Source organism: Misgurnus anguillicaudatus, chromosome 12 (assembly GCF_027580225.2).
Source record: "Misgurnus anguillicaudatus chromosome 12, ASM2758022v2, whole genome shotgun sequence".
Lineage (NCBI taxonomy): Eukaryota > Metazoa > Chordata > Actinopteri > Cypriniformes > Cobitidae > Misgurnus > Misgurnus anguillicaudatus.
This window is the reverse complement of record NC_073348.2, coordinates 38239953-38254509: the sequence shown is the minus strand read 5'-3', so window position 1 is coordinate 38254509 and position 14557 is coordinate 38239953. Positions and strand designations below refer to the sequence as shown.

General features: G+C 41.6%; 1 protein-coding gene across 4 annotated transcripts in view; it reads left to right on the top strand.

Annotated features, from left to right (window-relative positions):
* The first annotated feature begins 81 nt into the window (after window positions 1-81).
* zmiz2 (zinc finger, MIZ-type containing 2) overlaps window positions 82-14557 on the top strand; it is a 38670-nt gene continuing 24194 nt past the window's right edge. For 3 of the 4 annotated variants that reach the window (XM_073874555.1, XM_073874552.1, XM_073874553.1), the window contains exon 1: window positions 82-512. The gene's annotated coding sequence lies outside the window, so the exon portion shown is untranslated. Of the gene's footprint in view, window positions 513-2570; window positions 2595-14557 lie in introns of those variants that run through there. The other variant, XM_073874554.1, reaches the window with a different exon arrangement.

Genomic DNA, 14557 nt, shown 5'->3' with positions numbered 1-14557 from the left:
CGACAGAGCACCTCCATCCCCATGATCTCATGAATAAATTATAGCGGCTCATTGTGCAATAGAGGGAGGAATGCAGTCGAGCAGACTCGCGCACACATACACACGCACGCGCGCGCAGGAGCAGCAGTAGCAACAGCGGCGACTCACTGGATTTACACAAAAACATTTCACTTAAATACACAAATGCCGGCACGCAGAACGCTTAGGTTTTATGTAACTACGCATGGATCGTATAAAAAGGCGTTTGTGAAGAAGTATTTGTGAACGTGATCCAGTTTTAAACGGTTTTAGCGTCTTTGTACAGCTTCCGATTTCTGAGGTAACCATAGATATCGAAGACACAGGAGCGCTTTAATTTTATTTAACGTTACTCGCACTCGCCGAGGATCGCGGTAAATCCTCAAATTTGATTTTTAAACATTTTGAGAGGATTTCTGTCAAGAAACGCTGAGCAAGGGATCAAATCCAGTCAAGAGACGGATCCAGTCAACCTCGGGCAGCCGGAGTGGAAGGTGAGACGCTTTATTTCATTAAAGCTGTCTGAACACTTTCTGTTCGTGTTTATGTGTTGCATTGTAACATTTATTTGTGTGTGCATATGTGCTCGATCATATTTAGGATGGTAATGCATTGTAGTATCCCAGACATTGGTTCACATGCTGTGTAAATGTGCAATCGTTTCCTGCTTTCCATTACCTTTAACTTATTTAACCAGCTGTTAAACCAGAAATCGTCTTCTATCAATAACAAGTGCTCTGAAACGGCGTGTTAACCTCAAATTGAATGTATAAAGGACGAGCATGTGTAGCTCATCCACATAAGCTTATGGTAGCAATGTCCTCCTGCTAGACTGTGAATTGATGTTAATGGGTGATCACTCGAGGGCTCGTGCCTTAAGATGTTAATATTATTAAATGGTAGTTAAAAGAGAAATCATATTATAGAGATTGTTGTTTATATGTTGATTTGTAGGGGTCATGACTACTGTACTGTACTGCATGCTGTTACTATCATGCATTGTGGCTTTTTGTCTGAAATATCTGTGAAACAAGGGGCTAGACACAGTCAATCACAGCTTTTTTCAGTGCAAACGTGGATATCACGGCTTTAAATGTGCCAAGATTTAATCTGATGTGTTAAAAAGTGACACTACAGTACACAGCTTTTGAGTTCAACCAGTGCTTATATTACGTTAAGCAGAACTATTTAAGTTAAGGTGGTTTTATGTGTGAAAGCTTTTGGTTTTATCATTGGCTGTCATATATTTTGCACTTTTGATAATGTGTGGTTAATAAAGTTACTACAACTATCAAACCCCATATTTTGCCATAAGTTCTCTCTTATCTCTTAAAGACCTCTATTTACAAGTTAGTATCAGGGCGGGTGTTAGTGAAAGTATATAAAATGCTTGCTTTCCTTGTTACAGCTGAAACCGCTCCACATATAAATCAAGTCTTGCAGTTGCCGAAGTACCGGTTGGGATGGAGGGAGATGGGGGTTGCTTCTCGCATCACAATACCTTTTGCATTAGCATCATGATAGAGCGCTCCACCCAGATGCTTTACATGTTGGCAGCTCACCTATAGGCAGGTTGGTGTAGTGGGAGGCGTTTTAGGCCAGTAACGACACAGCAGGTGAGATGGACAGATGGTGTGGTGGATGCACACAACCTTAGAGCCACAGAGTCTGTGTTTGTGGGTCACAGAACAGGTAGGCAACAAATGCCGCGCTGCCCATCCCCAGGGGTCATGTTATGGCCGCAAACATCCCTCTGTTGACTTTCAGTTTTTCTAGACGCTGATTTGCATGCGTTGTTAAAGTACTATTGGTGATAGATCACTTAATTATGATAAAGACCTCACCCAGGCCATCTGCTATTCTTGAAAAACAGCATTGGTGTGTTTTTTGACTTAAAATAAGCAACGATGACGTATGGTAAATATTAAACAGGAAATTTTGCATTCACATCCGTTCTGCGTGTCGAGAAAGTGTTTACTAAAAGCGCTTCCCATAGTGGGGAGTTAGTGAATTATTGATTGCAGGCCAGACTTCGCAGTGTCAAATAAAGCTTTGGTCCAGAAGATGAGCACTATGGCTTTGTATCGGCTCTCGGTAGGGATAGAGACTTAAGCTTAATGATATTAAATGTGCTTGTATGGCCTCTTTGCAGAATTTCATGCTGTATTTGCATGTAGGGTAGAGCGTACACCTTATTGGTCTCTTTTTTTTTCTAAAATCACAAGTTGGGTTGTGTTTGAATGAATGGGATACTGCCATTCTTACTATATCCACAGTATAGGATACGTACTGTGTATTGTCTACCTGCATGACCTGCATGTTAAATTGTGTAGTTGAAATGTAGCATGTTGCGCTGAGTGCTGTATCCCACAATGCAGTGTGCTTGCTTGGCCTGACCTGTAATTTCCAGTGTGGCAAATAAACACCAGCAAGCCAGGAATGAAACCCAAACATTTATTTCTGTAAATTTTTGTTCCAGATGACTCCTCTATGTAACGCTAGCAAAGAAATGTAGAAAATGTTTATGCTGCTCATGCAAAAGAAAGGCAAATTGGTCTGGAACGACATGAGATTAGGTAAAAGGCAAAACTTTGTTTAAATATTTTTACACAATATTTGATTAAATGCCAAATAATTCAAGATGGTAATTGCAAACCACTCTCTGAAACAACATTGTACATTCCACTGTTTGAAATGTTTATTGTTGCGTTATTCGTTTTAAATACTATACTTAAAAGTAAAAGACAGTTTATAGTATACACTACGGTATTTATTGAGCATTCAGCTAGTATTTTGTATTGAACCACAATGTGATTACTGTATAACTTGGTTGAACTCCAGGCGTTTCTGTTATATTTCTCAAACTCTGAAGTGACTCATATCAGTCTTTCATCTGAATTTGATTGACTTGTTAATGATTAGTAGTACCTGCCATCCACGTGGCTCAGCTGTAAAGGAAGGACATATAAGTTAGCGTGGTACGTCTTTCCATACAAGAGCCGAGTTTCAAATAGAGCCATTGCACCCGGAAACCTATCGCTTTATTTTTTAACCTTGGTTCCTGCAAACACTGTGCTTGACCTTGACACAGAGGTGGTAGTGTATAGACAGCAGTTTTGCAGGAGATGTCAACAGAGGCCTTGCTGTATGAACAAAAAAGATGAGCACGTAATTTAATACAGACCTCACACAATGACGTCCAGGAAGAGCGATTTCTTCACATGTAAATCCATTAAAGTAGAGCATTTCTTTTAAATCAGGAAAAGTGCTGGCTGGCTGCACATCTTAAAATTGCCCGTAAGACTTCTGCTGTATTCGAAATGGCATATATCATCGCTCTCGTACTATTTTTGCAGCTCTGCATACTATTCTGTATTATGACATGATACTACATTTGATAAAGTATACAGCTAGAGCACATTGCATGTGTGCTGTATCCCACGATGCAATGCTTTCAACCTGCATTATCAGTTTGATTAATCGGGAGCAGTGTGAACGATTTTTTAACTTATTTTTCAAAAGTGAACAAGAAATTGGGTTAAAAATGTGAAATAACTGGAGTGCTGCATAACGATTAATTGTGACTAATCGTTTGCCATATAAAAGTTTTTACACACATATGCATTTATAATTTTAAGAAAAAAAATGTATTTTTACATTTTAAGCATTTAAAAGTATTATTTTATAAGCATTATTTCTTAAATATATACATGCATGTATACTTATTCTGCAAACGATTAGTCGCGATTAATCATTATGCAGCCCTGAATAACTTTATTTTCAAGGTATTTCAACTCTTCGTTACTTGCAGAATAAGGGCGTCTTGCTGTAAAATAATGTTACGGCATTGCAGGATATAACATTGTATAAAGCACAAGAAATTATGATTTAGGTTTTGTTCAAATCTTAACAAAGCTAGGCATGGAGTGTGTTAATATTTGTCCAACTCTGGATTATAGGCGGGTTGTACTGGTGAACGTTGTTTAGAAGTTGCAAAGTGCTAGAAATGCTTCAGATCATAGTAAATGCATACACAAACACTCAGACAGATTCACGGCCTTGCTCTCTCTTCTCTGTCTGCTGTGCTGTTTCAGTACTCTGGAGGAGATTTCTTTTTATATCCACAGACTGAGCAACGCATACAGTGTTGAAATCAACATCTCCACCGCACATAAGGATCTGCCCAGCCTATATTTGGTGCACTGTAGCGTTTTAAAAAATCCTATTACGTCAATTTCCTCTGAGTATTTGTACTGTGGTCATCATCAGAGTCGAGTGAGGCAGATTGAGTTTCTGAGCGATCCGTAATGCTCGTTCGTTGAGAGAGTCCATATGAATCGGGGACCCCCGCAGTCTGCCTGGGGAGGGATGTGGTTAAAGGGTTTTATTGGGATCACATGACAGCGGAGTTAAAGGGCTGGTGTGTGATTAAACATTAAGATGTTGAGGTACAGATCAATGTAATCGATGCTCAAGCTGCAAGCTGCCTTCAGAAGAGATTCATGGCTGTTTTTCTTCCTGGTGATGTTTTACGTCTAACTGCTGTAAGACACCGATTCATATGATCAGTGATGTGACAATACTGTGACTAGTAGTTTAAACAAGTTGTATTGTGTGCAGTTAATATGTGATATAGTTGGATCTTTTTACACACTCTTTCATCAGCGTTAGACTTTACGGCTTTGCGAAATCAGTTTTGACTTTCGTTTAATTTGGTTGATTTCATTTGTGTTTCTATAGTTCAGCATTGCATTAGCAGTGAGATAAGTTGTGGGTTCAATCCCAGGAATCATACATGCTGAATAATGTATATCTTTTAATGCACCGTTAGTCACTTTGAATTAAAGTGTCTGCCACATGCATTAATTTAAATGTAAATCTTGATTAGCAACAATTGAGTCGCTTGTGCTTTTTTATGTGCATGCTAATTTATCAAAGAAATGAATGCATCACATGCTTTAAATTACTTGTACGTTGGTTATTATTATATAAATCATTGAGACCACTGGACAATAAAGTGCAGGATAGATAACAGATAAGCATCAAGGAATAGATCTTACATTAACACCACTCAGGCGTTGCTTAAACAGCGATGACCGTCTTGTTAACAAGCGGGTGGTAGAAGCCTGCAGATCATCGGATAGGCCTGGCAGTAACCTGCCTGTGTCCTGCCTGCTGTTTTGCCCCTGCGGCTGGTTGCATTAGAGGTCGGACACACAGATAGACAAGCAGTAACCTCTTATTGACTGACTGTGTGCATAGGAGCAGACTGTGAGGACTCGCTGCTTTATTACCCACACTCCTCCGATGGATCAAAGCGAGAGGTCAGAGGTCATAAACCTGAATAAATTACCTTTTTTTCTTTCCTAGCTAACAAATTAGACGTTCGCTCTTAGAATCTGTTGGAAATTGCTGAAATGAGATTGCAGGTTGCCGTTCTTTTGTTAGCCGAGCTCTGCAGCCACAGGCGACAGAGCTTGCCAAAGTGTCGAGACTCTCACCGGCTGCTTCGTGGCTGTCCTCGGATGATTAGCATTCCCAAACGGAGTCTGCGGCATCGCTAACAACGTCTGAGAACTGAAATCCAGACAGAACTGTCAGCGTATCACAGCGGTTTCGTATCTCGCTAATGTTGGGTGGCGTTCGGCGTGCGAACCACATCCACGAGCAAAGCTCTCCTTCAAAGGCTGTGTTGCACAAAGGGACGACTCGCAAAAGCACATCTAACAGGATTAAAGGAGTGAGGATGATTTTGCAGCCATTTCAAAGACTCGGTGTGGGTAGTAAATTCCACTTTCAGAGGTGTATAGGGGGTGGACATCAGAGATGAACGACTCCACCGGTGAAGTGGGGGTGGAAGGCTGCGCTAGGCTGTGGAGGCAGGTAGCTCTCCCTTTCTGAGCAGCTGCTGTTTGCTCTGCAAATTGATGTTCTTCACTCCCCCCTGTATGTTTGGAGACGCAGAAATAGCTTTGATCTCTTCGGGATGGCGGCGCTTTTTTGACCACTCGCACAAATTGCTCCTGTAGGGACTGTGGCCTGAGGACTGTTTATTCGGAGGAAACATGGAGAAGGGTAAAGACACTTTGTCTCAGATATCAATGTGCTGGGGTCACAGGGGTCACCCCAGAGTACCTTTCCACCAGCTGCTAGGAATCCTGGGAATGTGAGTTGAAGGGTTGCTCTTGGACAATGAATAGCTAATGGTTCTGGCCCAATCTAGGATTGGCTACTTTTTTCTTTTTTGAAGCATTATAACAATATTTTTTGTTTATTTGATCTTTTCTCGTGTCTCAATGGATTAAGGTGTGAGACTATTTATTTTTGTGTTAATTGTTTTTCCAGCTAATAAAGATGAGGGGAATTTGATGCATATGCTACTGTATTGGTGTTTAGCCACCCGAGAACAGCCTTATGCTGCGTTCAGACCAGCCGCGGTAGAGACGTCAAGCGTGAGTGATTTCAATGTTAAGTCAATGTAAAGACGCGTTGATGCCCGTCTGGAGGTCCCACGGCGCAAATTAGGCGTGTAGCCCGGCGCGGTAGATGCGATTCCACCTCATTCGCGCGTCTAGTTCGCACGAATAGCGCAAATTGAGCGTTGCCATGGCAAACGCGCAAGTTGAAAAATTTGAACTTTGGCAGAAGAATGCGCCGCGTTAACCAATCAGGAGCTTTCTCTAGTATTGACGTGATTACAGGAAGGGGGCGGAGTTGCAGAAGCCCCTCCCATTACGCAAATTTCCGCGTGAATGTCTCGATGAATAGAATTTCATGTTCGAATGAAGCGAGTAAACTCAAAATATATTTGTATTGACAACCGAGCTAGCTTATCAGTCGTCCATTTTTATAGGCCTCCACGTCAAAGGAGTTTTCTGACCTCTTGCTTGACCCGTTCCCATAATAATAAAACCCTCCAGTACACCATTAAAAGAGATAAACTTCATAGTTTAAATCTGTAGATTTAAAGGTGCCAAATAATGCATTAACATAATCTGTTAAATTGTTCTTTGATATCTGCATAGAACCTTAGGATTTGCCTTTAGAAAGAAATGGTCTATTATTACCTTATTTGAAAGGGTAATTAATAATAATGTTGAACTGTGCTCTGATTGGCTGTTTCACAGAGCAGTTCAGTAGCTCTGTGTGTGTAAAAACAGACCTTATGTTTGAGCCTGTAGAGAATGAAGATACGGAATTAACTAGCATATAGTGCTAACTTAGCAGCAGTCACAACTTTGTTTTTAGCATTGTAACAACATTGTACTTAATTTAATGTGCAATTTAATGTTGAGGGGGTACATCTTGACTGTAACGTCACAGTCAGTGTTATGTTGAGATTGGACACCAGACCCGGATACGTGATGACAAAGTTGCATCGCTCTGGTTCATGTCATTGCAGAGGCAGGAAAATCGGACGTGTTGAAATTAATCTTTCCTGCGGTCTCGTCTGCGATGTCAGTCGCTTGTCTAATCTTCCCATCAGTGTAGCGTCGTTTCTGACGCAGGTCTTTCACTGCTTTGCCCTGCCACAAGGCAACTCCCCAAACAGGCTTGTTTCCATCTAATCTGGCCACCAGAGAAAAGCGGACGATGTCATCATTCACACCCTCCATATGGCGCACCTCCCCACGTGAGGATAGGAAGGCACAATTTATCATTTTAGGGACAAAAAGAGAGCGAGAAGGGGGTTGGTGAGGAATAAGACAGGACCCTTATGTGTGAAATCTTGTGGCAATATTATTGACTGTACAGCATAATTCAACAACAGCATGAGGGTCTGGTTAAACCATGTTGCTGTTTTCTGCCTAGCAAATCTTGTTTGTTGTTGGCTGGTTGATTTGCTAAAGTGTTGGTAGTGAAAGTCTATTTTTGACACACTGCCTTCTTTTGTTGGTCAGTTGATAATTTGCTTAGTAGTACACCACTGCTTTTGAGTCTGATTTGAATTACAGGCAAATCGATCTGAGACAACTTGAAATTCTGCTCTAGACAAAACCGCAAACACACGCATCCCTATAACCTCGTCCTGTAAATCGAGAACTGATCCCGGTCCGGTTGAATGTTGTGCTTTGGAGCACCAAAGCCATTGGTCAGCTGGTGATGGGTGGGATGACTGGAAGCGCTCCTGCAGTAATGAGCTGTGTTTCTGGTCTTTCCTCAGGCCATGTCAGTGTTGTCTGGTTGGTGTGGAGTGGACACAACCGAGCAAGGTCACGTGGGTTAATGGATTCTCTGTTCACAATGACAGGGACACCGTGGGCCCTGATAGATGCCTCATTAGCTCTGCATCTCTATCCTGCTTCTCTGATCGTCTTCTGTTAGTGAACAAAGCAGATTGTAAAGTAAAAGAGTCTGATTGTTAAGATGAGAAGGTGTTGCATAACAGAGACGTTTCAATTCAGATCTTGTTTAAAAGAACAAACTTGGGTGTCTCTTGGATTTTGTCTAATAATCGCTTCATTTTGTTGAAATGGCATGTTTGTTCATGCTTTTTGTTAATGAAGGTTATTGTTCACCATATACTCTTGCCAAGATTTTATTAAATCCATAATTTGCGTACTTTGGAGTCTTCGTAGGGTTCGTTATAGTTCATTTGGCATCGCAAAACTAGGCATGTATCAGTTGTGACCGGTTTTGTTTAACGATTTTCATGAAACGCATGTCTGAAATGAGCCAAAACAGTCATTCAAAAACACTATTGAAACTTTCTGAAATTCTCACCTTGACGAATGCACGAGATGCAAGCTTTTTCTTTGCAGTAGCACCACCCCAGAAAAGAGACCTGCCTTTACATGCATTTTCAAGTGCTTGCTAAGTATCCTTGACAAAATCAAGCCAGGCCAAATTTGTCACACTAATGCGCTGTGAATTTTCTGGGTGAGAGTAAAGGTGTCTGCAGTTTAGGCCCCATGTCGCCCTTAACCCTGGTTGGCATGATGACACGAGCCATTTTCACACAGTGATTACGGAAAATGCACGAAAAATGCGTCTGGGATTCATTTTTGGTTCATTCACACTGCCAATGATATTCTGAAATCTGTGCATGCATTCACACACATACCGTAAAGATCCCATAAAGACACCTGATATATTTTTTCCACAGTTTGCCAATTATCCGTGATTTTTCTCTCGAGAAACCATGTGTGTGCATTTTAGTTTATGACAAAAAGGAGCGCGTGATGCTCTGTTTTGTCATGCTGATGAATGATCTCAGCTTCAGAGCAGTAGTGACAAGCTCCCCGATCTCTGCTTTAGTCCAGTTTGCCGACATTTCTTGATCTGAATGTTGATCTGCGTTTAAATCCCTGTGACAAAGAGCTGAACCATAACTTCTGGTTTTGATGACACATGCATCCTCACTATGTCACCCCCCCTTATGGCATTGTTTCTGCATCTTGTTCACACATAATGCTTTTTGTGTACGTTACGGCAGTGTTACTAGGGCCTCACAAAATCTGTCAATTTTTATGGAAAATTCTGGGACCAAAGTGCTTTATGAATGGGGTTAGGGTGAAAGCAGGACAGCAACCTCTCTTGATCCCTCCGAGTCCAGTGGACTGGGGCGCTTAAGCCAGCATCACCTCTCCGTCTGTTTGCCACGGACATGAGAGACGAACAGGGTGTCGAGTTTGTCTGACCCTTCACCCCTGCCTTCATCATGTACAGGGCTCAATGCAAATAATTTTTCATACTGACCCGTTCAGTCCAGTGGTTCAGGTTTTCACTTGCCCTGCCAAAATTTTCACTGGCCCCAATAAAAAACTGTCAGTGTCACATATTTAAAAAGTAATAATTCAAAAGTTAAGTATAATTGTGTACACAACAGACATGTTCCAACAAAAAAAGGTTCCCAACTTTTCTGCTTTACCTGTAAACTGACAGCAAACTGTGCAAAATATAGCATTGTTTCTTTTGTCGTGTTTTACCCAAGTAAATGTCTGCTTCCAAGATGTTAAATAATATACATTGATGAAAATATATTTTAGTGACCTCGTGGTGAAGCACTGGCCCGATCGGGAAGTGACAAAACTTTTCACTGGCCCGAATGTCTCTCACGCTTGCCCCGGGCATCCGGGCAGTCCTTTATGTTGAGCCCTGATGTATAATCTTGGTGTCCAAGATCGCCAAAAATTTTTCTGATGGGTCGTAGAAGGGATGTCCAACTAAAGCTTTTATAAATTAGTAACTATTTATTGTGTTGTTTTGTATTATTTTATATCATGATGTTTTGAATGAAATTAATTTGTATGTAAAATGGGTGTAAAACTCTTATGCGGCATTTCGTTATTTGTCTCTCAGGCATTGCTGTCTGCTTGCAACAGACGTTTGCAGATCCCCTAGATCTGTCACCAGCACAATTCCAGCTGTAAAAGGGGGTATTGGCATCTGAGTTTTTGAGATTGTGCTGTGACAGTGATGATAGCAGACCCTTCCTCAATTGAGCCGGTGACAGCTTTTCACTGATCTTAGATCGGTGGATGGTATCTGTTGCCCCTGACAGCTGCCTACACACTCTGGGTGTATAAACCTGAATAAGGCCTTTAAGCTCAGATCACTGATAAAACTGTTTCACACACTATTTGTGAACATTTGAAATCTTAAATCGTTTTAGTCGAGTGATTGTGGTGTGTTTGTGTGGTTAAGGGGACGTGTGCGCGTTTTTCAGACTGAAACGGTGAGTCAATGCGGAGGTGGGATACACTAACATGCTCTTTACCGAATCTGTAAAACCCCAGCAGCATTACAACTGACCTGTTCTTCTGACGTCGTCTGACCGCACAGATTAACAGTCCATTGACCACAACACTCCCACGGTCAGAAGAAGCAGAGGTGTAGTACTGTGTCGTCAAACGACCCTCTGACTAACGCTTTGTCACATGTTTGTGTTATTCCATGCTCGAGCGGTTGAAAGCTCATGTGCCTTTGCTTCCTGTAACCACAGCCGAATCTTCTTCCTGTTTTCTGAGCAGTGGTGGCCCCCTTATAAATATGGTTAGTAGGTTGGACATGTGATCACGTTCTGCAGTCATACACCTGCCACTGTATGGACCATAATTCCTTGCCAAGCACTGCTTTACCAGCTGGACACTGACTTACATCAACTGCATGTTTGCAAGTTAAAGAGAGAGTTCACCTAAAGATGAAAATGTTGTTATACAAACCTGTATAAATTTCTTTGTTCTGCTAAACACAAAGGAAGATATTTGTAATAAACAAGGAAACAGAAGCACTATTGACTTCCATAGTACTACTATAGTACATAGTAGTTTCGTTACAAACATCATTCAAATATCTTCCTTGAACATAGAAATTTATACAGGTTAACAACACGAGGGTAAGTAAATGACAGAATTTTCATTTTTGGGTGAACTATCCCGGATACTGGAACATGTATGTCTTTTGTGTGGAACTTTAATGTTTCAAACCTTTTGTTTTGTTGTTGAAGACCAACTAAGGGCTGACAAGGCCCAGTTATACTTTTTCATGTTTACTTTTGCGTGTTTACTACAATGCTTTGGGTTAATTTTACCATATTTAAATCCATTTAAATTCAGTCGATCTTGCCTTGGGACATTTCTTGAAAACGTCCACATTGGGCTTTTTGTTTTTGCGATAGACATTGTTCAAACTTGTATTTTGTAATAAATGAACAACTTATGAATTTTAGCCACAAATACGCCTGACTTTTCATCAGACTTTGTTTTGGTGTGATGATATGTGGTTTGTGGTGTATAGAGTTACCTTCCCAACAATGCTCATAATGTACAATTTGTATACATCAGCCTTGGTTATGTAAGCTGTCTTTTTATAGGGATGTCACGATGAGTCCTGTGATTGTGGCTAGTCATCAAAAGGCAAGCTGTGTTGCCATGCCTAAATAGTGCTTTTCCTCAATCTTTTATCAAGGCCTAAAACACATGCAGTGAAAACGCTGCCATTAGAGTAACATCTCTGCTATGATCTCCACAGAAGCTCTTTAACTGCCCTGCGGAAGCAGCACGGCGGGCGTCTCTCTCTGATAATGAAGGAGGGAGACCGCTGTTGGCTGGCAGAAAGCTGTCTCTATGCAAGTCTCCATCGAGTGGCTCTGTCACCGTTCATCAGCAAAACCATCAGTCAGTCAACCTGTTTTTCCCTCTACACCAGCGAGGGAGAGAAAGCCACTGCTGTGTGCACAGTGAGTCACGTTGCAACGGAGAAAGAGAGAGAGAGACACACACACATACAAGCAGAGTATTGAAGTCAGACAAGTTTATCAAGCAGAGGCCCTTGAACGAACCAGCCGGCTCTGCTTTTGTAAAGGACAGTCAGAGGCGTAACAAAGTCATTAAAGGAGAATCAATACTATGTGACGCCATTTGCATTCGGCACGGCTCGATTCATAGAAACCCGGCTGAGGGAAATTGGTTTTAGAGCAGTAAGCTTGGCCTCTTGTAGTCCAAGATGCCTGAGAAGGAATTTGATATCGGCCAAATGAATGCGCTCCTTTGTGCACGTCCACTCAACCTTTTCTTGCCTCCAAGAATGGCAATGCAACTCGATTGCATGGCTAATAATCTATAAACACTGATATGTTTCATCCGCATTCTTCAGAATGCTGCCGAATAAAGTTTATTGACTTGCTTATTAATTGTTAGCTTGCCACCATGTTAGCATTTTCCATAAACATTAACTGATCTTTCCACCAGGATAGTCTCCTACTACATATGCAAATGTATAATGCAGAAACGTGTTTATAGTTACTTGCTAATCTACCATTCTCCAGGACGATTCGCTGGCAGTGCGAAGTGTGCACAAAGAAGGGAGATAGTTGAGGAGTGGTACACAACTTGACCTGGGGAGACCCCTGACTGCACCACTAAATCTGTCGAGTTGAAAATACGGGTGTTCCATTCCTGCTAGGTTCTTGGTCTGGCCCGGCGCCCTGCCGATCCGCTAGACACAAACAAATGTACAAACTGCTCGCAGATGTCTTACGAAACATAGATGCTACTTACGTTCCATGGTGGCGATGTCATAGTAGTGACTTTATGAAATTTAGACTAGCGTTGGTAAGCTAGCTTTAATTCTCTGTACTTTGTAAATATTTGATTAGAAATTACTTCTTTTTCCTTTTTAGCAGACTCTTGAAATGCTTCAGCATTTGACTCAGAATAATCGGATAAGTTGAGTGTTCAGAAACGGACGATTCGCCTACTTCTGGTTTTGCCTGCTCGTAGGTGAATACCAGAATGAACTTGTTGCACTTACTTTCTGTTTGCTGATTAATTTATTCAAAAAAGGTGTTAGACTGGCTTTTGAGTGCACATTCAAATCCTCTGCGTATTTAAGAAATTCAGATGACACCAGACAATGCCCTGGACAAATAAAACGGACATACAGTGTGTCATCCGTTACACGCAAACTCCGGCACCATTACCATTATCACCTCACGGCTATACAGGGCCAACACGCTTCCCTCTCCCAAAAACAACTCGTCTATATCTATCTACCAACACCGGGATTCAAGTTACATTTGCATATTTTTCCATGTCGAGTCTTTGCGTCGTACTGAACCTGCGTCAGGATTTGCACCAAGGCCTAAAGGGGAAGTGAGATTATTAACGAAGTTTAGAAGAATGCAATAGACTTCACGTTACTCTCCGACACCCCCCTATCTCTACAAGGAATCATATTTGCATTTTTGTCTCCAGTGTACGTTTTATTTTCTCTAGGTAGATGTTTAGTGCCCTGAGGACGACACTTTAAATGCATTGTCAATTTATCTGCACTTCAAACTGACCCAGCACTCCAGCTTCAATTGACAAGTCACAACACTTTACGGCGTCAAGCAGCGTTTGTGCACTTTTAATAAGCACCAAACAGATCCTTTAAAGCGTTTAATTCACTTCGGTGTTAACCAGCTAATATTTATTCAGCTACGAGGCAAAGTGCCAAGTTGTGGTTTTAGGTAAGATCTGATCTGTGTTCTTCACAAGTGAGAATCTGTAGGCGTGTTTAGTGTCGTGTCTTACTGTCTCCTATTCACAGTGATTTCCAGCAAACAGTTTCAACCCCGCATTCTTCGCTGCAGCGACGTAGCTGGTGTTTGAGACACTTTTAGCCGGGGAGCTGCGAGTGTGTGCGTGTTTGTGCGCACATGTGTGTAGGAATGTGTTATCAGGCCCAGCCTTCCTGTGGTTCCTAATCCTCTGTCCCCTTCCCCAGCCCCCAGCCTCTTTCTTGCTCTCTTTTGGCAGCGGCTTCTCTACTTTGGCTCGGGCTACATGGGGGAAGGGTGGCCTAACCATGTGACCCAAGGTGCTCCCCCATTTGGCAGGCTAACGAATCGTGGATTTTTGGACATGCAAGTCCCTTGCAATTCTTGAATATTGGCTCTTGGTCAAGGCAAATATCTTAAATGTCATTTTCTGTTGGAAACGATTTACTTATTTGCTTCGACAGCATTACGATTGAGTTTTGCAGATGATGCAAAGATTTGTTAAAGGATTAGTCCATTTTCTTAAAAAAATCCAGATAATTTACTCACCACCAT